General features: G+C 48.9%; 1 non-coding gene and 1 pseudogene across 1 annotated transcript; one reads left to right on the forward strand and one right to left on the reverse strand.

The window, feature by feature from the left end:
* The first annotated feature begins 6,404 nt into the window (after positions 1-6,404).
* Positions 6,405-6,529, forward strand: LOC125619234 (annotated as a pseudogene).
* Positions 6,530-18,574: 12,045 nt separating this feature from the next.
* On the reverse strand, positions 18,575-18,681 carry LOC125619262. Its single transcript, XR_007350750.1, has one exon. It is a non-coding gene; the product is annotated as a U6 spliceosomal RNA (small nuclear RNA).
* Between the last annotated feature and the right edge of the window lie 1,323 nt (positions 18,682-20,004).

Here is a 20,004-nt window from a genome sequence, read left to right on the forward strand (position 1 = left end):
CAAGGGCTTCCGGCCTGAGCTGGCAGCTGGGAGCCGGCTGCAGTGGGAGGACAGGGAGGGGGCGGAGGAGCTGTTAGTCATCCCAGTGGGGACCTCAGGGATGCCGCAGGGGAGGTTTGGGCTGGAGGTCCTGCTGGGGCAGCCTCAGCATCTGGACTTTTTATTTTTATTTTTAATGTGGTGGTGGCAGGGTGGGGCGGGGAGTGCCTCACGTGCTGGGCGAGCGCTCTGCCACGGAGCCCCGGCCCGGCCAGCACCTGGACGATTTAAGCCAAGATGAGGGATGAGATCACCGAGGACTGGAAGAGAAAGGACCGAAGGACTTGAGGGCCTGTCCCCGGGGCTTCCACAGCTGGAAGTTTGGGCTGTGACCTTGGCTTTGACAATGAAGGTGAGATGGCAGAGGACCAGGGCAGAGGGGCATCTGGAACCTGGGGAAGAAGTGACCCACCAGGCCCAGCGCTCCCGGAAGGTCAAGTGGGCCCAGAGCTGCTCCCAGGGTGGAGCCTCCAGGTGGTCAGGTGGAGACCGGTTCACAGATGCACCCCAGGGTGACCTACAGAATTGCCACCTGGAGTCACCAGGAAGGAGCAGAGAAAGAATGTGGGCTCGACCCTGACGGGGCATTTCAGGCATTTCCTACTCTGTGACCTTGGAGAGTTTCTGGCTGCTCCAGTGACCAGTGACACCGCAGAACTGTGTCAGGGCAGATGAGCTCTCGGGAATGAGGCACTCTCAGCCTGGCAAACCGTGAGGGGTCTCTTAAGGACTAGGGGTGACAGTTGCCCACTGAGCCTTCATGTAAAAACACTGCCACCGCAAAACACTTCAAGGTCACATAGCTTCTGCTGACACAATTCAGCAGAGAACAGATGGAGAATTCCCAACCTTCCCGAGTCCCTGCTAGCAGGAGGCCAGGACTTGACCACCCCCTGACCAACACATAATGCATATATCATATTAATTTGAAAACAAATTTTTAAAATATATATATTTCAGTTGTAGGTGGACACAATGCCTTCATTTTACTTTTATGCTGTGCTGAGGATTGAACCCAGTGCCTCACATGTGCTAAGCCCCAGCCCCAGCCCCAGCTCTGAAAAAATTCTTTTAAGTAAGAAGTGCATGCACATGATTAGGAATTAAAATAAAGGCAGAGTGTAGCTCAGTGGTAAAGCTCTAGTTTAGCATGTTCCACACTCTGGGTTTGATCCCTGGCAGAACACACACACCACACACACACACACACACACACAAACAAAAAATAGTATAGAAATTTTTTATCCAGGGAAAAAGTGAGGTCTTGCCAAGCACAATGGCACACACCTGTAATCCCAGTGGCTTGGGAGGCTGAGGCAGAAGGATCATGAGTTCAAAGCCAGCCTCAGCATAGTGAGGCGCTAAGCAACTCAGTGAGACCCCGTCTCTAAATAAAATACAAAACAGGGCTGGGATGTGGCTCAGTGGTTGAGTGCCCCTGAGTTCAATCCCTGGTACAAAAAAAAGGGGGGAGCTGGGGATGTGACTCAGTGGTTAAGCACCCCAAGTCCCAACACCAAAAAAGAAAATAAATAAATGACATTTCCTTTCCCCCCTTCTCTGACTCTCTGATGCCCTCCCGAGAGGCACTTACTGCTCCAGTTAGCAGAAAGATCCGTGGAACCTGGACAGGGACTGTCCCTCCCTGTCTGTTACCACAGGCCTGGTGTGCCACCCGCACGTTCCCACCCAGCCTGGCACGTCACACACCACACCACGTTCCCACCCTGGTTTTTTGAACTCATGGTCTTCCAGAGCTGCTCGCCCTCCATACACACAGCCTCTTTTATTCCTTTTAGTCTCTGTGGAGCCCTGGCCACTGCAGCTGGATGGTAATTTACTGAACCCTCTCTCACTGATGGACATTTGGGTCGCCTCCAGTCTTCCGCTATTATGAACAATGGAAAAATAAATATCCTTGTTCATCTGTCTTGGGCCAAGATTATCTACAGGAGAAATTTCTAGAAGAGGAGTAGCTGGGTCAATGGGTCTCTGTGTACTTAAGCTTTGGTGTAAAGACGTACAAGGGTGTGTGTGTCCTTCAAGTTGGACTCTATGGCCACACTGCCAACATGCTTCTTGATTGTGTATCAGAGGAAGGACATGAAGGTCAATTTTTAGAAGCTTCATTTTGTGGAAGTTGCAGGGGACAGATTTTGATTGACAATCCCTGAAACCTGAGATCTTGGGAGACTTCAGGAAGTCTAGGCCTGGGATTGGGCCTTCTAAGGAATAGGTACTGTCCCTCTGATAGAGCCGGGACTGGGAAGACAGGGAGAGGAGCTCGATTTAGCCATTGGTCGTGAGTCGCATTGTGAAAACCACACTGTATGAGGTCAGAGTTCAGCTCCGAGGACCTAGAGATATTACTCAAGAAACCTGAGCTGGGTGCAGCGGCCCACGCCTGTAATCCCAGCAGCTCTAGAGGCTGAGGAAGGAGAATCGCAAGTTCAAAGCCAGCCTCAGCAATGGTGAGGCTCTAAGCAACTCAGTGAGACCCTGTCTCTAAATAGGGCTGGGGAGTGGGCTCAGTGGTTGAGTGCCCCTGAGTTCAATCCCCAGTTCAAAAAAAAAGAAAGAAAGAAACCTGGAGCCTGGCCAGGTGTTAGCCCAGCACTAGGGCACAGGCTTAGAGTGCTTGAGGCCCTAGGTTTGATCCCCAGCACCAAAAACAAAACACCTAGAGTCCAGGAGAAGAAGAAAACTCAATCTGGAGGGCTGGGGTGGGGCTCCGTGGTGGAGCGCTTGCCTGGCATGTGGGAGGCCCTGGGTTCGATTCTCAGCACCACATACAGATAAATAAAATAAAGGTCCATCAACAACTAAAAAGAAAAGAAAAAAGAAAAAAAAAAACTCAATCTGGAAATGAAGCCAAATCTCCATAAAGAACAAAATTCTAAGGCCATACGCTAAGTCCTAACAGGGAGCAGATATCACACACTGTTTTTGGACAGGACATGGGAGGCACTCACTGTCTGGGCTGATGGTAAAGGTGACCTTGGTTCCAGCCCCTGCGTGGTGTGGTGGAGGCAGTGTCATCTCACGTAAATGCCAGAGCAGCTCCTGAAGATCCAGCCATGGGCCTCAGCTCGTCAGGGAAACAGGCTCTCGGGGTTTTCCTTCTTGCTTATTTACAAAGCAATTTTTCGGGCTGGGGCTGGGGCTCAGCAGTAGAGCGCTCGCCTGGCGCATGTGAGGCCCTGGGTTCGACCCTCAGCACCACATACAAAACTAAACAAGTGAAATAAAGGTGTTGTGTCCAACTGCAACTAAAAAAATAAATAGTAAAAGAAAGAAAAAAAAAAGAACAGAACAGAGAGGGGCTGGGCTACAGCTCAGTTGGTGGAGTGGCTGCCGGCTGCCTCGCATGCACAGGGCCCTGGGTTCAATCCCCAGCACGGCCACCGAAAAAAAAAAAACAGAACTGAAGAGAGAAAATCAAGGCAGTGTGACCACACAGGTGACCTCGAACACATGACCCCCTGGCAGCACCAACACTGTGCGTGATTCCTCTTTCCTTGGTACTAGAGGAGGCCTGGGCAGGCTGCTCATGGCAGAGCGGTCAGTGGCCTGCCACCAGGAGGTCCTGGGTTCCCTCCCAGCACCACACACAGGGGCCAAGGACTGGGGGAGGAGGGGAGGGAGGAAGGGTTTAATGAGTGCAGGGTTTTACTTGGGGAAGATAAGAAAATCCTGGAGAAGGGTGTGAAGTCGGGACAACCTGAAGGTATTCACTGGACCACGCACGTAGAAAACAGCTACAGGGGGATCTTCGTGTCGCTCATGTTTGACCACAATTTAAAAAAAGAATTTCCTCCAGGCGTGATGGGGCCTACCTAGGATAGCGGAGATCCAGGAGGCTGAGGCAGGAGGCCTGCGGGTTCCGGGCCAGCCTCAGCAACTTAATGAGATCCTGACTCAAATTTAAAAATAAAAAGGGCTGCGGATGTGCTCAGAGGTGTAAGTGCCCCTGGGTTCAGGCCCTAGAACCACCAACACAAGATACCCTTCCCGACCCGGGGCTCGGCATGATCCATCCTCCCACCGTCTCCCCACTTCACTTCCTTCCTGCCCTCCCCTGGTTGCCCTGCTCCTCCCAAGGGCACCTCCTTCTCTTCTCACTTTCACATCCTCCTGGGGCCCGGGGCCTCAGGGCCTTTGCACTCACCTTTGCCCTCCCTGGAACGTGGCTCCCCCATGGACTTCCTGGGGTGCTTCTCCTCACCTTGGTCTCCACACAGGGTCCCATCCCTGATGGCCACCATCAGCCTCAAGCCAGTCCATTCCCGGATCCTGCTTTGCTTTTCTTAAACACTACCATGGCTGAATGTGTGCCTCCAAAACGCACGTTGAACAGAAGCCCCCAAAGCCCAAGTCCCCTCCCCTTCCTGGTCTACTCATGTCCACCCTGCCCACAGCACCTTGTCCATGGGTAGAGCGACCTGATGAGGACGCACGTCACCTCATTGTACCCTGGGTCACTCCCCAAATTCTTTCTTTACTGGTATGGGGGATCGAGTCCAGGGGCCCTCTACCACTGAGCCACCTCTCCAGCCTTTTTTACTTTTTATTTTGAGACAGGGTCTTGCCAAATTGCTTAGGGCCGCACTACGTTGCTAAGGCTGGCCTCAAACTTATGATCCTCCTGCCTCAGCCTCCTGAGTCACTGGGATTACAGAGGTAAACCACCGCACCGGACTCATGGCATTTTTAAAAATGTGGAGTAGGCAAAAAATGGCACATTGGCTTTACCTTCTATCTCCAGCCCACAGAGCGCTGTTTTCAGTGGTCTCCGTGCTCTGCTGGCCTGTAGTCAGTCCTCTTAGGCTAGTTTTGGTTTGAGTTCCTAAAACTGAGCTTTCTGGAACCACTCTCAACCAAATGAGCACCCCCCCCCCGCCCCCGCCAGTTTTAATCTCCCTCAGCCCTTTCCTGTTCTTCTAGGGCTAACTTGTGATTATAGATCTGTTGGGGGGATCTGGTGTGCAAAGTCAGTCTTCCTGCCCCAAACTTTCACTTCTGAAGTTCACTGACCACTGTGACCACTGATCACTGACACGCTTTGCAGAGAATCTAAGGTGGAGCAATTGCGTGGCAGGTACAAGGCCTGAGTCTGTCCCCCGCCAAAAAGAAAAGCGCTGATCAAGAAGCCCTGGGTGAGCAAGTCTTCAAGGACACCGCGTGATGAGCTGTGGTTAGAACAGATATTTAGGGGACTAGTAGAACAACTAGTTAAGGCCTACTAACCAGGACACTGAATATGGTAATAGGGTTGTGCTCTTTGGCCTTGATAGCAACAATTCAAAACAAGTAAGAGGAGATCCACCACACAGACCTAATGGAACAGATCCAGGGCCTGAGTTCAGCTCAGGAACCACCACTTTGAAATCCGCCGGCTCTGCTTTGGTTGAACAGTGAACCCCTCTGTTGAAGTCACTAAACAGTGCTTGGACATCCTCTGAGGAGGGCACTCAAAACACCTTGGCCCGTCCTAGTCTGTGGCCCCCTGGGTGGCTCAGCATCCTTGTAGCCAAGAACCTGGGTCAGATCAGGCATGGTGGGCTGTACCTGTAGTCCCAGGTACTTGGGAGGCTGAGGCAGGAGGATTGCAGGTTTGAGTCCAGCCTCAGCAACTAACCTTGTTTCAAAATAAAAAATTAAAAGGTCTGGGGATATACTTAGTGGTAAAGTACCCCTGGGTTTAATCCCCAAACCAAATTTAAAAAAAAAAAAGTTTTTTTGTTTTGTTTTAAAGACTTTCTTCAAAACGCTTGCTTTGCTGTGTCTACCAGACCAACAGTCCAAAAGTATTATGTCACAAAACTATTCTGTCTGCCAACTCTACCCAGGTCCCTGCCCTGCTAGACCAGTCTGAAAACCGCCCACCTCTGGTCATAAACCGGCCAGCGTCCTCCGTCCCTTCCCACTCCTGAGCCCCCAGTGACCTGCCACAGGCCTTCTGATTGATCAGCAGGTTATTCTGGTGATGATTTTGGTGCAGTCAAAGCTAACATTGGAAGCCAGGCGCGATGTCGCCCGCCTGTGACCCCATCGCCTCTGGAGGCTGAGGCAAAGCCAGGCACTAGGCAGCTCAGTGTGATCCCCCCGTCTGTAAATAAAACACAAAATAGGGCTGGGGGTGCGGCTCAGTTCAGTGGTTGAGTGCCCCTGAGTTCAATCCCTGGTACCACAATAAGAAAGAAAGAGAGAGAAGAGAGAGAGAGAAAGAAAGAAAGAAAGAATTGGGGAAACTTGCCAGGTGCCCTGGTGCACTCCTGTAATCCCAGCTTCCTGGCAGGCTGAGGTGGGAGACTGAGGCAGGAGGATCTCAAATTCAAGGCCATCTCAAAATAAAAAAATAATAGATGGCCCTGAATCGAGCCCCGAAGTTTGCCAAGGCTGTCAGTCTCTAGCAGGAGCCTTTCTGTGGTCTGTGGGCCATTTCAGAACTTTAGAAATGTAAGGGTCAATTCATTTGAAAGGAACATCTGAGCAAACCACAAAATAATAATAAAATAAAAAGGGCTGGGGATGCGGCTCCCCCAGAGCTCAATCAATCTGAAGGGAAGGAAGGGAGGGAGGAAGAAAGACCAAGCCAAGGGAGAACTGCTCAGAGACCTTGCAGCGGGAGTGGGACGGAGCTGCCCAGGGTCTGATTTCAGGCCACCTGGGACAGCCAGGCCTGTTCCTTCAGGTCCCTTTTTGCCTCTGGGTAAGGCAGGAGGCCTCTGGAATGAGGGTCTTATGATTGAGGTCACAGGAACCCTTTTTACGGCCTGCTTCAAAGGAGGAAGGCAGGACAGGGTCAGAGTGCGACCTTCCGGCTGCTGAGGTTTTCTCCATTTCCTCGGGGTAAAATGCTGTGTTTGGGGTGCTGTGTTTTGAGCCCCCGCAGGGTGTGCCAACAAGGATCAAGGAGTTATTAAATACCGATGGAGGACCCACCGCCAGAGCTTCTTAGTCAAAAGTCTGAGGTGGGCTGCTAGTTTGCACTTCTAGCAAGTTCTGCGGGACTTGGCAGGTGCTACTGCTGGGCCAGGGGGTGCACTTGGGAACAGCTGCTCCGAGTTGATGGACAGCCTCGGATCTGGTCACCAGGTCCCATTCCGGATCAATCCTTGGTTCGTGCCAGTCTTCATCTCATTGCATCCCGACAACCAGCCGGCGGCGGGGTTGCATTAGCGTCGTTTTAGGGATGAGAAATCCAAGGCTCTAACAAGGGACTGAGCTGCTCAGGTCGGGCAGCCACAGAGGAGCCAAGTCTGGGTCTGAACGCTTATCTTTCCAAAAGCGGGAGAACACCGGCGCAACCAGTTTCTTCGAAATTTGAGAAATTATCCTGGAAACTGCTGCACATTCCGAGGTGGAGGGCACGCCCCAGGCTACCGCGTCGCGAACCTCCCGGCCTCCCTCCCACCCGGACAGCCTCTCCCTCCCCGGCCTTCGCGAAGCTCCGTGGAGACACGGCGCCCCCTGGTGGCTGCTCTGCGGTCTTGGGCCCCGTGACTAACTCGGAAAATACTATCCCGTCGGTTCCATCCGCAGAAAGAACGCAGGGTGTTGAAAGAAGGCGGGGACTTCAGAGCTGAGGAATGCAAAGGACGGGCGGTGGGCCGGTCCCTAGGGACCTCGGGGGCTGGGACGGCCCAAGCACAGCTGGGAACAATGGCTCTCACCTTTGACCTCGCCAAGCCTGCAGAGGAATGCAACTCAGGGTTGTTGCAAGTGCGTGCGCCCCTGGACGTGGCTGCCCGTGAGCTGCTCCATTTGTTCATATATTTTTTCATTTGGCAGATATTACAGGGCCTGCCAGGTGCCAGCATTATTATTCTAACTGCGGGGGACAGAGAAATAAACAAACAGAGCTGGGCACGGTGATGCCCGCAGCCATCCCAGCGACTGGGGAGCCCCGGGTAAGAGGATCGCCAGGTTCTAGAGCTGCCCCAGCAATTGAGTGCGACCCTGTCTCAAAAAATAAAAAGCGCTGCGGAGGTGACTCAGCGGTAAAGCGCCCCTGGGTTCGGTCCCCAGTACTGCAAAAATAAGGGAATAGCATGACTCTTGCTCATGTTGAGCTTGGATGGTCCTAGGGTTTGGGTCCTAGGGGCCCTCTTTCTAGATGGTTCAGTGTACATTCCCAGTCCAGGGGCTGGGGATGGAACCCAGGAACTTGATCATGCTGGGTAAGTGCTCTACTGAGGAGCCACACCCTCCTCTAAGTTCCTGTCCAAAAACAAGCAACAACAACAACAACAAAGACATCTCCAGGTTGATGATTTCCCTACTTGGATTTCCTGTCCCCCATGAACGTGTAAATTTGCAGGCGGTATCTTCAGCCATCAAGGTTGTCCAAAACAGAATTCTTGAGAACCTCTTGCCCCACTGTTGCCTTTCCATGTGATTTTGACAAACCTCAGAGTTGGGGGTGGTCCTTATCTCTTTCCCTCCCACTCCACACCAGCAGCTCCCAGCCCCCTCCTGGCCATTCATGCCACCTCTTCTCCCTGCCCCCACTCTGGCCCCACTGTGAGCAGTTTCCAGTCTGAAGTCAGGAACCTCCGGAGAAGTATGCGCAGGCCCCTGGTTCCTCTACTGAAAACTGCCCTTCTTTTCTGCAACAGCCAGAGTGAAACCAACGTCTTTGCCACCGCCTCCAGTTTCCTCCTTGACCTTCCCCAGCCTTCTCTGCCTCCTTCCTATCCCAACCTGACTCCCTTTTGTTTCTCAAACTAAAACTCCCTCCCAAGGGAACGGCTGCTTCTTCCAGCATCTTCACCTGGCGGGTTCCTTCTCTTCTCTGTTCTCAGTTTAAATGTCACAGCTGGATGCTTTGTGCCAACCCGGCCTCCCTGCTCACTTGCCCCACAAACCACAGTGCTGCCACCCGGATTCGAGGATTGGCCTGGGATTCTGGCCTCCCAGAAGTCCCTTCCTAGCATTTCCTCTGAGGCAATAAACAACCCCACGTCCTACCAATAAATTTCTTTTCTTTCTTTTTTTTTTTTTTGGCTTTAATTAGCCAGAGGTGATTTCTATCAGTTGTGACTAAAGAACCCCAAGGACTGCAGCTCTCCTTTTTAGGACGCCATGGGGTGCTAGAAGTACTGTGATGCTTTAGGTCAACAACCTAATGATAACTGAGGAGAGAATAACAATGGTATTAGTAATGCATTCAATAGTATATAAATAGTGCAACAGTCCCCTCTTAACCATGTGGGATAGGTTCCAAGACCCCCAGTGTATGGGCTTCCAGTTTGTTTTTTTTTTGGAGGGGGTACCAGGGATTGAACTCAGGGGAGTTAACCACTGAGCCACATCCCCAGACCCCTCCTTCCCCGCTTTCTTTTGTATTTCATTTAGAGACAGGGTCTCAATGCGTTGCTTAGGACCTCACTGAGTTGCTGAGGCTGGCTGTGAACTCCTGATTCTCCTGCCTGAGCCTCTTGAGCCCCTGGGATCATAGGCATGTTATCAATTTGTTAAACAAAACTGGGTCTTTTTTTCTTCTTTGCAGTACTAGGGACTGAACCCAGGGCACTTTACTACTGGGCTGCATCCCAGCCCTTTGTATTTTGAGACAGAGCCTCACTAAGTTGCCCAGGTTGGCCTTGAACTTGGGATCCTCCTGCCTCAGCCTCCTGAGTCATAGGCATAACAGGCTGTGGCCCCGTGTCCAGCCGCCCTGAGTCCTTTTCCCCAGGAACTGTGGAGCCCAGAGCGGCTGGCGGAGCAGCCAGGAAAGGTTTATTCTTGGCCCAAAATAGGAGAATCGGGGAGGGAGGCTCACAGACCAGCCTCGCCGCCCGCTGGGGCCGGGAGGTTACAGATACGGGGTGAAAGAAACCAGGGGCGCCCAGCCCAACACAGGGGAGGACTCTTCATGTCTCTTTTGGGAATAGGTGGACATTTTCCAGAAACCCCAGGCCACCTGTTTTTGCTCCTTTTATGGTTCCTTCTGGTTGTTTTTCATGGCAATCTCCACGGCTGTGGCACTGGAGGATGACATTTAGCAGGCAGATGGCACTAGGAAGTCAGACTGGTTCCCCTGACAGGGACCTGCCATCTTCTGGGTTTCAGTCACCCACCTGAGGAGGAACTCTGGCCTCCAAGCCTCCTGTCCTCAAAGATAAGCAAGATTTGGGGGCTGGGGATGCGCTCACCTGGCATGTGTGCGGCCTGGGTTCGATCCTCAGCACCACATACAAACCAAGTTGTTGTGTCCGCTGAGAACTGAAAAATAAATATTAAAATTCTCATTCTCCTCTCTCTCTCTCTCTTAAAAAAAAAACAAAAAACAGAGAAATCAGAGGAGGGACGGGGCTCGGTGGTAGAATGCTTGCCCCTAGCATGGGTGAGACCCTGGATTCCGGCTCCAGAATTCAAAATAAAAAGAAGGATGGAGCGCTCAGAGTGAAGCGCTCGCCTAGTCTCCATGAGGCACCACATGAAAATAAAATACAGATATGTGTCCACCTACAACTAAAAAATAAATATTAAAAAAGAAGGAAAGAACCTCGGGAGAGGGCTGGAATACAGCTGAGCCGGAATCCTCCCCAGCAGGAGAGGTCACAGACCAGTGTCCCTTGGTATAATGTCCCTCTGCCTTAACCAACACATAAAAAGGGGAACCTAAGAAACCCGATCCTTACCAATCACGTTGCTTTTTTATTGTTCCGTCTCTGTCCCTGTTTCATGGGAAAAGTAATTGTCTCTTTTTTTTTTTTCTTTTCATTTTCCATTGTCTCTATTTTACAGGGAAAATAACTTTGAGCTGAACAATCTGCGTTTTGTGTTTTTCAACCCTCTTCTGTCTGTAAAACCAGCCTCCTTTGCTTGGCCTAGCAGGATGGGACATGTATTCTAAACTGCCCGCTTCTAGAATTGCAAAATAAAGCCAAATAATCTTTTTATTTATTTATTTATTTATATATTTATTTTAGTTTTCGGTGGACACAACATCTTTGTTTGTATGTGGTGCTGAGGATCGAACCCGGGCCGCACGCATGCCAGGCGAGCGCGCTACCGCTTGAGCCACATCCCCAGCCCAAGCCAAATAATCTTTAAGTTACAATTTTGTACTTTGACAACATACACCTATAACAAAGTTTGATTTGTAGGTCAGGGACAGTAAAAGATTAACAACGATAACCAACAGAATAGAACAATTATACAATATACTGTGATAAAAGTTATTTAAAATTTATGAATTGAGCTGGGCTTGGTGGCTCATGCCTGGAATCCCAGCGACTAGGGAGGCTGAGGCAGGAGGATGGCAAGTTCCAAGCCAGCCTGGGCAACTTAGCCAGCCCTGACTCACAATAAAAAATAAAGAAGGGCTGGGGACATGGCTCCGAGGTAAAGCACCCTTGGGGTCAATAAGGGGAAGGTGGAGGCCAAAAGAGAAGAGTAGATTAAGCAAGATAGATTTTAATTTCTCTTAGGAAAGGAATCAAGGGCCATTTGGCTTGGGCTCCCGGTCGTGATAGGCCCCAGACTCCTTCCATCCTGTGGCACAGGATCCTCAACCTGTGGCTTCCACCTTGGCCACCAAGGCTGCTCCAGCCCCTGCAGGAAAAAGAAGGAGGGGGGGGGGCTTTTCCTTTTTTTTTTAAAAGGTGTTTTTGTTTTTTCTCAACTGGGAATTGGCCTCCTGTGTACTAAGAAGGAACTCTACCACTGAGCCACACCCAGCTCAATAAGTTCCTTCTTACGCCAAGTGGAGCTGGGTGAGGGTCACCCTCAGGCAAAAGAAGTCCCATTAATGGACTGCCCTTGCCCGACCCTTTTTGGTGCCAGACATACAGTAAGTCACGGCAGGAGCGGAAGGAGCGTTTCTTAAATGAATGTCCATGTATGGGAACAAATGAGGCTTGGGAAACAGCCTGCCAGGGACCTGTACACAGCCACAGTGACTAAGAGGACTCTGAGACAGTCCCAAAATAAGGGTATAGGAAACACAGAATATTTATTTACCAATTAAAATAGAAAGTTTAAAAAATTATATAGTAAGAAAATGGGCTTTCTTTCTTTTCTTTTTGGTACTGATGACTGAACCCAGCGGCACTTAACCACTGACCCCCAGCCCCAGCCATACACACACACACACACACACACACACACATATATATATTTTAAGATATTGGTAGACATTTATTCTATTCATTTATTTGTATGTGGTGCTGAGAATTGAACCCAGTGCCTCACACATGCTAGGCAAGTGCTCTACCTCTGAGCCACAACCCCAGTCCCCTTTTCTTATATTTTATCTAGAGACAGGGTCTTGGTGTGTTGCTTAGTGCCTGGCCAAGTTTCTGAGGCTGGCTTTGAACTCATGTTCCTTCTGCCTTGGCCTCCTGAGCTGCTGGGATTACGGGCATGCACCACCATGCCTAGCTCCAGCCCTTCTTATTATTTATTATTTATGTATTTGTTTGTTCATTTATGTATTTATTTATTTATTTTGTGGTGCTGGGGATTGAACCCAGGGCCTTGTGCATGCAAGGCAAGCACTCTTCCAACTGAGCTATATCCCCAGCCCTAATTTTTTATTTTTTATTGTGAGACAGGGTCTCACAAAATTGCTTAGGGCCTTGCTAAATTGCTGAGGCTATTTGTTTTTTAAATTTTTTAGTTGTAGTTGTCAATATCTTTATTTATTTATTTATTTTATGTGGTGCTGAGGATCAAACCCAGGGCCTTGCACACTCTAGGCAAGCGCTCTACCGCTGAGCTATAACTCCAGCCCCTGAGGCTGGCTTTGAACTCTCAATCCTCCTGTTTTAGCCTCCCAAATTGCTGAGATTACAGGACTGTGCCACCACACCAGGTCCAGTGTACTGGATTTTGCTTATTTATATATTTTAAAAATATTTTTTGAGCTGTAGGTGGACACAATACCTTTATGTTATTTATTTTTATGTGGTGCTAAGGATCTAACCCAGTGCCTCACACATGCTGGGCTAGCACTCCACCACTGAGCTACAACCCCAGGCCCACTTAATTTTAAAATTACTCAAATTCACCAGGCATGGTACTGCACACTTGTAATCCGGCTACTCAGGAGGCCGAGGCAAGAGGATCTCAAGTTGAAGGTCAATCTGAGCAACTAGTGAGACCCTGACTCAAAACATAAATAAATAAAAGGACTGGGGATACAGCTCAGTGGTAAAGCTCCCCAGGGCTCAATCCCTAGTACCCCCTCAAGAAAAGTTGGAGCAGAACAGAAGAGCATATGTGACAGAGGCCAGTGTCTCTGGCACCTCTGACCATTCCCCAGCTAACACTCTGCCCCTGAGCTCCATCTCCAGCCCTTTTTATTTTTAATCTGAGACAGGATGACAGGATCTGGCTCAGGTGCCCAGACTGGCCTTGAACTTGTGTTCTTGCTCTGTCTCGGCCTCCCCAGTGGCTGGGGTTACAGGCAAGTGCTGCTGCGCCGCCGTTACCCTCCCTGGAGCTGCCCTCATCCGGGTCTCTGCTGCCCTCTGAGGGTCTCTGCGTGGACAAGCTTTGTCAGTTATGGCTCTTGCCTGCAGGCCACAGAGGCTATGTGGGCTAAGCCCAGCTGGGAAGGGCTGATTGAAGGCTGCGGGGACTCATGGGAGTCAGGAGGGAGGGTGGGGACCGGGAGGAAATGAAGGGCAGGGTGTTGCCCCGCCACCGTACACCCCAATAACCAGAAGTACACCCCAATGCCCCAGGACATGGGCCCACACCATCAGATGGCGCAGAGGGGTCTCTTAATTCGTAGTTTTGCGAAATCTTGCTTAATTTCCTCCTAAGAGATTATTTCCGTCTACACTTCTGACAACAAAGTGGCAGAATTTATGTTACCCAAAGCTGCCAAAAGCATTTAAAAAAAAAATATGGTGAACCAATAGTGGGAGACATTTGCACACCGCAACACTGGGGGGAGCTGGCAGCTCCTGCGGCTGCTGGCAGGGTGTCCAAGTCCCCATGGATCCCAGGGTCCCTTTATTGCTCTAGATAAGAGGAGCAGAAAGCCCCTGGGTAAGAGGGTTTCACTGCCCCCCCCATGGCACTTGGTGATCCCTCGGAATAGCAGCCTCTGTAAAGAGGGATCTGATTTGTTTTGAATCTCTACTTCTCAGGCTTGCATTTCCAATTCATTAAAGCAGAAATCCTGGGGCACCCGCTCCCAAGTAGCCCATTAAGATTTCACTTGGGGGGATGGGCTTTTGAATGACCAAGTTAAAGGAATCAGAAAGATAATTATGGCATGTTTGCTGTTGCACCGAAGTAGCATGAGAAATGAGTCAGTCAGGCATGTTTTGGACTGTAAACAGCTGAAACATGATTCAGAGTGGCTTACAGGCTGGGGGTGTAACTCAGTGGTAGAGTGCTTGCCTAATGTGCATGAGGCCCCGGGGTTTGATCCCCAGCATCCCCCCCCCAAAAAAAAAAAAGACATTTTCTTCCCAAACAAGAAATCTGGAGGTAGGCAGCTGCTGTCACAGAGGAACAATATCCGAGGAGGCTACTCTGATCATCGTGGCCCTTCCCTCTTGGTGCAGCAAGATGGCTGCTGCAGCTCCAGATATCACATCAATATTCAAGGCATGAAGAGGCAGGGAAAGGGCTGGAGCCAGCTGTAACTGTCCTTTTTTTTTTAATCAGGAAAGCAAACATTTCCTGGAAATCCAAGAGAATAGTTGGCAACCACAACAGCAAAGGAACCTGGGAAGACAAGCGTGAAGCTTTACAGTTCCTAAAACAGGAGGAGGAAGTCAGGAGGTGGGAACGGTAGTTGGCTCAGCCAGTAAACTGTGTGTGAAAGACCAGAGAATTTGGGGCTGGGGCTGGGACTCAGTGGCAGAGTGCCTGCCTCACACATGTGAGGCACTGGGTTCGATCCTCAGCACCACATAAAAATAAATAAACAAAATAAAAATATTAAAATAATAATAATAAAAAGAAAGACCAGAGAATTTGGAAATCTCTTGTCCTTTCAGTCTCGCATCTGACTGATGGACAGTGCCATAAATGTTCCTGTCTACTACATCATGGGCAACGTAGCAGCAGTTCACTACGTGAGTTATGAAGGGTTATTAAAATGCAGTGTTCATGAACTGAAATTAATCCATTATCCACATCTGTGTTCTGCCAAGTCCGTCTGGTTGCCCCTCAGTGCTTGATGGTCTAGTCTTTGCTCCACAAATAACAGAAATTAGGATGGGGTTTCCTTTTGGGGGTGGAAATGTGTTTCACCTGGATAGAGGGAGTAGCTACACAGAGCTCAATTACTGCATATGCTTAATTTCATGTGATGTGAATTTCCCATTTATTTATTTGATTTTTTTTCTTGCAGGACTGGAGATCAAACCCAGGAGTGTTCTCTAAGTTACCCACTCCCAGTCCTTTATTTTATTTTTATTTTGAGACAGGGTCTCACTGAATTGCCAAGGTTGACCACAGACTTGCCATCTTCCTGCCTCTCCTTCCTGAGTAGCTGGGGTTCTAGGCTGCGCCACCGTGCCCATTTGCACCTCAGTTTTAAAAGAAAGAGAAGGGAAAGATGGTAGAGAGAGGGACGAAACAGGAGAAAGAGGAAAGAAGGCAGAAGGAGACCTGACAGTTATTACTTGTGACCTTGTGTGGAAAATCCTTGCACATTAGTAAATTGTCCCAGCATTTGAGCAAGGGGTGTGTGTGTGTGTGTGTGTAAATGGGGACCAAACCCAGTGCCTCCCACATGCTAAGCACAGCCTTTACCACTGCACTACACCCCCAGCCCTGAGATCCTACAGAATATTGCAAAGCCATTAAACTGCTCTTTGCTGGGTGACTTAGAAGGATTTCAGTGTGATACTGTTAACTGACAGAAGCTGTGTCCAGAAACATGGGGATGACATGATTCTATTTATAGAACCCCCCATATAGTCAGTGTATATGTGTATCATATACTTACATATCTACATGTATATACATCCAAGTACACGTGTGTATAGGTATTTATATAAAATTATATAAGCATGAATAAAATAAAAATTGGAATATATAAGCCAGAGGGTGAGGAAGAGAGAGGGAAAAGAGAAAATTAGAGCCGGGTGTGTTGGCACACACCTGCAATCCCAGCAGCTTGGGAGGGTGAGGCAGGAGGATGGCGAGTTCAAAGCCAGCCTCAGCAACTTAGCAAGGCCCTAAGGAACTCAGTGAGATCCTGTCTCTAAATAAAATACAAACAGGGCTGGGGATGTGGCTTCAGGGGTTGAGCGCCCCTGGGTTCAATCCCCAGTACCAAAAGAGAGGTCGGGGGAGAGAGAGAGGAGAGAGAGAGGAGGGAGAGAGAGAGAGAGAGAGAGAGAATATACTAGGGAGAAACCCACAGCAAAAGGAAGAGAAGAAAAAATTTTCTCTAGAGGAAGAAACCTCCTCCTCAATATATATGTGGTATGATCACCTTCATGATTTTATGTAAAATCATATACATATGCATTACATATATAAAAACTTTAAATCACAAAGTGACATGTAATACATTTCAATCAAACAAAATTTAATACAGAATTAAAATTACTGTTCCTTGGGCTTCATCATGATCGGTCTGCTGTGGAGCCACCTCTGGGCAGAGTGTAAAGATGTGTATTTGCATTAACCGTATTCCAGGCATATGATTTTCCAATTATCTGCCCTAGAATATGAATACATTATAGTTCGAATATGAATTATTTAGAATCCCCTGAAAATAAATCTAGAATCCCCCAAGTTAATTTACGTGGTTAAATAATCAATGTAAGTGCTTACAACACTCTTTCCACTCAAAGCAGTGCGCGGGTGGCTTTGGCTGCTCGGCCCCCTCCCTGTGTCCAGTGGCTCCCCTGACTTTGTGACGTGCAGAGAGGAGAGGAAGGACCAGGCTGCGGCTGTGCCGCTGAGCTTCCTCGGCCAGCCCTCGGGCTTCTCTGGTTGGAATCCATCAAGTCTGGGAACGAGGGTGTGCTCCAGAGCCAGCCAATCAGAAGACTCCATTCACCCATCGCCACTGTGATAGGTCAGAGCCAGGCACATGACCCAAACTGGGCCAATCAGAGGAATCCCCTCGTAGAAACTGTCAGAGACGCTCCAGTTTGGGGGCTACAGGTCGCTACTTTGCTACCATGTTGATAAAACACCAAGGCCAGAGCACGAAGGAGTGAAATATTTTGATGGCATCTTTGCGCACCTGAGGTCCTGTGCGCTGGGGATCCAGGTATATTTAAACTGTACATCATTTTTCCCCCTCCCCAGTACTGGGGATTGAAACCAGGGGTTCTCTTATTGAGCTACATCCCTAGGCCTTTTTGTTTTTGTTGTTGTTATTATTTTATCAGGAATTGAACCCTGGGGGCTTTACCACTGAGCTACATCCCCATTGTTTTCAGACAGGTTCTTGCTAAGTTGCTTAGGGCCCCAATATGTTGCTGAGGCTGGCCTTGAACTTGCAATCCTCCTGCCTCAGACTCCAGTCCTAGGATTGCAGGCGTGGGCATCCACACTCAGCTTTTATTGTTTTAACATTAATTAATTTACTGGTGCTGGGGATGGAACCCAGGGCCTTCTGCATGCTAGGCAAATGCACTGAGCCACATTTGCAGTCTCAGTCCCTTTTAAAAATATTTTATTTTGATCTGGTCTTGAGAAGTTGATGAGACTTGCATCCTCCTGCCTCAGCCTCCCATAATAGCTGGGATTACAGGTGAGTTCTGCTGCACCTGCACAACATCATGTTTTTGGTTTTGTTTTAATTTTCAGTTCTGGGGATTGAACCCAAGGGCACTCACCACTGAGCTACGTCCCCAGCCCTTTTTATTACTTATTTTTAAATTTTTAAAAAATTAATTATTTTATTAATTTATCTATTGGTACCAGGGATTGAACTCAGGGGCACTCAACCACTGAGCCAAGCCACATCCCCAGCCTTATTTTGTATTTTATTTTGAGACAGGGTCTCACTGAGTTGCTTAGCACCTCGCTTTTGCTGAGGCTAGCTTTGAACTCGCGATCCTCCTGCCTCAGCCTCCTGAGTAGCTGGGATTAGAGGTGTGGCCACCATATCCAGCCAATATTATGTCTATATACACATTTGTAGTGAAATGATCACCACAGGGAATGGGGACTTTTAATTAGCATTGCTGTGAATTTCTTTTAGTGTTCTTGAAATATGTGAGGGAGCCATGCAATTCTCCTTAATTTCCGTTAGCTGTGTACTGTGTCTCTTGAACATGACATCTCTCCAAGGCTTAACCCACATGGATTTCCAAGTTCATGAGGATAACAAATGTCCTGCTACTCTTTCCATTGTTGTCACTGATTTTTTTTTTTCATTAGAAAGCGGACACAGTATGCCCAAGGAGACTTTGCCCCCATAGAATGAGTCACAGTCCAACAAAAATGACCCACACTCCAGAGATGATGTGGCCTCTTGATTCAGCCCGTCACCAAGTGTTGTTTGGCAGTGACCGTGGGCTGCCATTGCTTCATCTGGGCTCTTTGTCTCTCCTGGTGAACGGTACCTCCAGAATTCTATTTTTTTTTTTTAAATATGGAACGCTTCACGAATTTGCGTGTCATCCTTGCGCAGGGGCCATGCTAATCTTCTCTGTATCGTTCCAATTTTAGTATATGTGCTGCCGAAGCGAGCACACCTCCAGAATTCTAGGGTCCACCCTTTCTCATTTGTTCTTTCTTTCGTCACCATTTCTCCGTCATTTACTATGTGCCAGGCTTTGCCTGAGGCTCCCAGGAGTCAAGGGTGAATCAAACCAGGTCTGTGGCAGACAGAGCTGGTTAAGAAGCTGCCGCCTCTTCTCTTCTTTAGCGTAGCGTTGTGAGTGTTAGATGGGCACATGTTGTTCTAGTCGGTGGCTCCCTCTCGGAGCCTCCTTTGGATCTAAATGTTCATGTGACTGAGTTCTAGGCCATAAGATATGAGCAGACAGGATGCCACTCCTTCCAGGTCACACCAGAAAAGGAATGGATATGTTTTCCTATCTTTGGTCCTTTCACTGACCTTTTGGTCCCTTTGCTTGACCTTGAAAAAAGACTGTGGGATATGCTCTCTCTCTTCCTCTCTTGCATCCGGGCTGCAAGATGCTCAGCTCTGCTCTGCTGTGCGCTACCCACCACGATATGATGTCTCAGAGCAGCAGCCCCGTCACCCATAGCCTAAAATCTCTGAAATATGGGCCCAAACAAGCGTTTTCTCTTTAGCAGTTGATTATCTCAGGTATTTGTTACGGTAAGAGGAAGCTGACAAACAGACTAACGTATATGGCCAATTTCCTTCCTTCCTTCCTTCCTTCCTTCCTTCCTTCCTTCCTTCCTTCCTTCCTTCCTTCCCCCCCTCCAACAGGCCTTTTACCAGTGATCCACATCCTCCAGCTGTTTTTATTTTTTGTTTTGAGACAGGGTCTTGCATAATTACCCAGGCTGGCCTCAAACTTGAGATGCTTTGGTCTCAGCCTCCCAAGAAGCTAGGATTCCAGGTGAGCATCACCCCACCCAGCTGGCATTTTCTAATAAATTTAAGCATATGGTTCTCATATGACCCCGCAATCCTGCTTCCAGATATTCTGAATTATGTAAGGGTGGTTTCCTAACAACATACCATAAAACTAAAACAAGTGAATTTTACTCTGTGTAAATTAGGCCTCAATATAGCTGATGACTTAAAATACAAATCTAACAATACCAAATGCTGGTGAGGATATAGAGCAACAAGAAACCTCATACATTGCTGGGCGTGGTAGCGCACACCTGGAATTCCAGTGGCTCAGGAGGCTGAGGCAGAAAGAGCTCATGTTCAGGCCAGCCTCAGCAACTTAGCAAGGCCCTAAGAAATTTACGGAGACCCTATATAAAAGTGAAAAATTTTAAAAAAGGGCTGGGATGTAGCTCAGTGGTTAAGCACCCTGAGTTCAATATTGTTAGCCACACACGAGAGAGAGAGAGAGAGAGAGAGAGAGA

Source organism: Marmota marmota, unplaced genomic scaffold (assembly GCF_001458135.2).
Source record: "Marmota marmota marmota unplaced genomic scaffold, marMar, whole genome shotgun sequence".
Classification (NCBI taxonomy): Eukaryota; Metazoa; Chordata; class Mammalia; order Rodentia; family Sciuridae; genus Marmota; species Marmota marmota.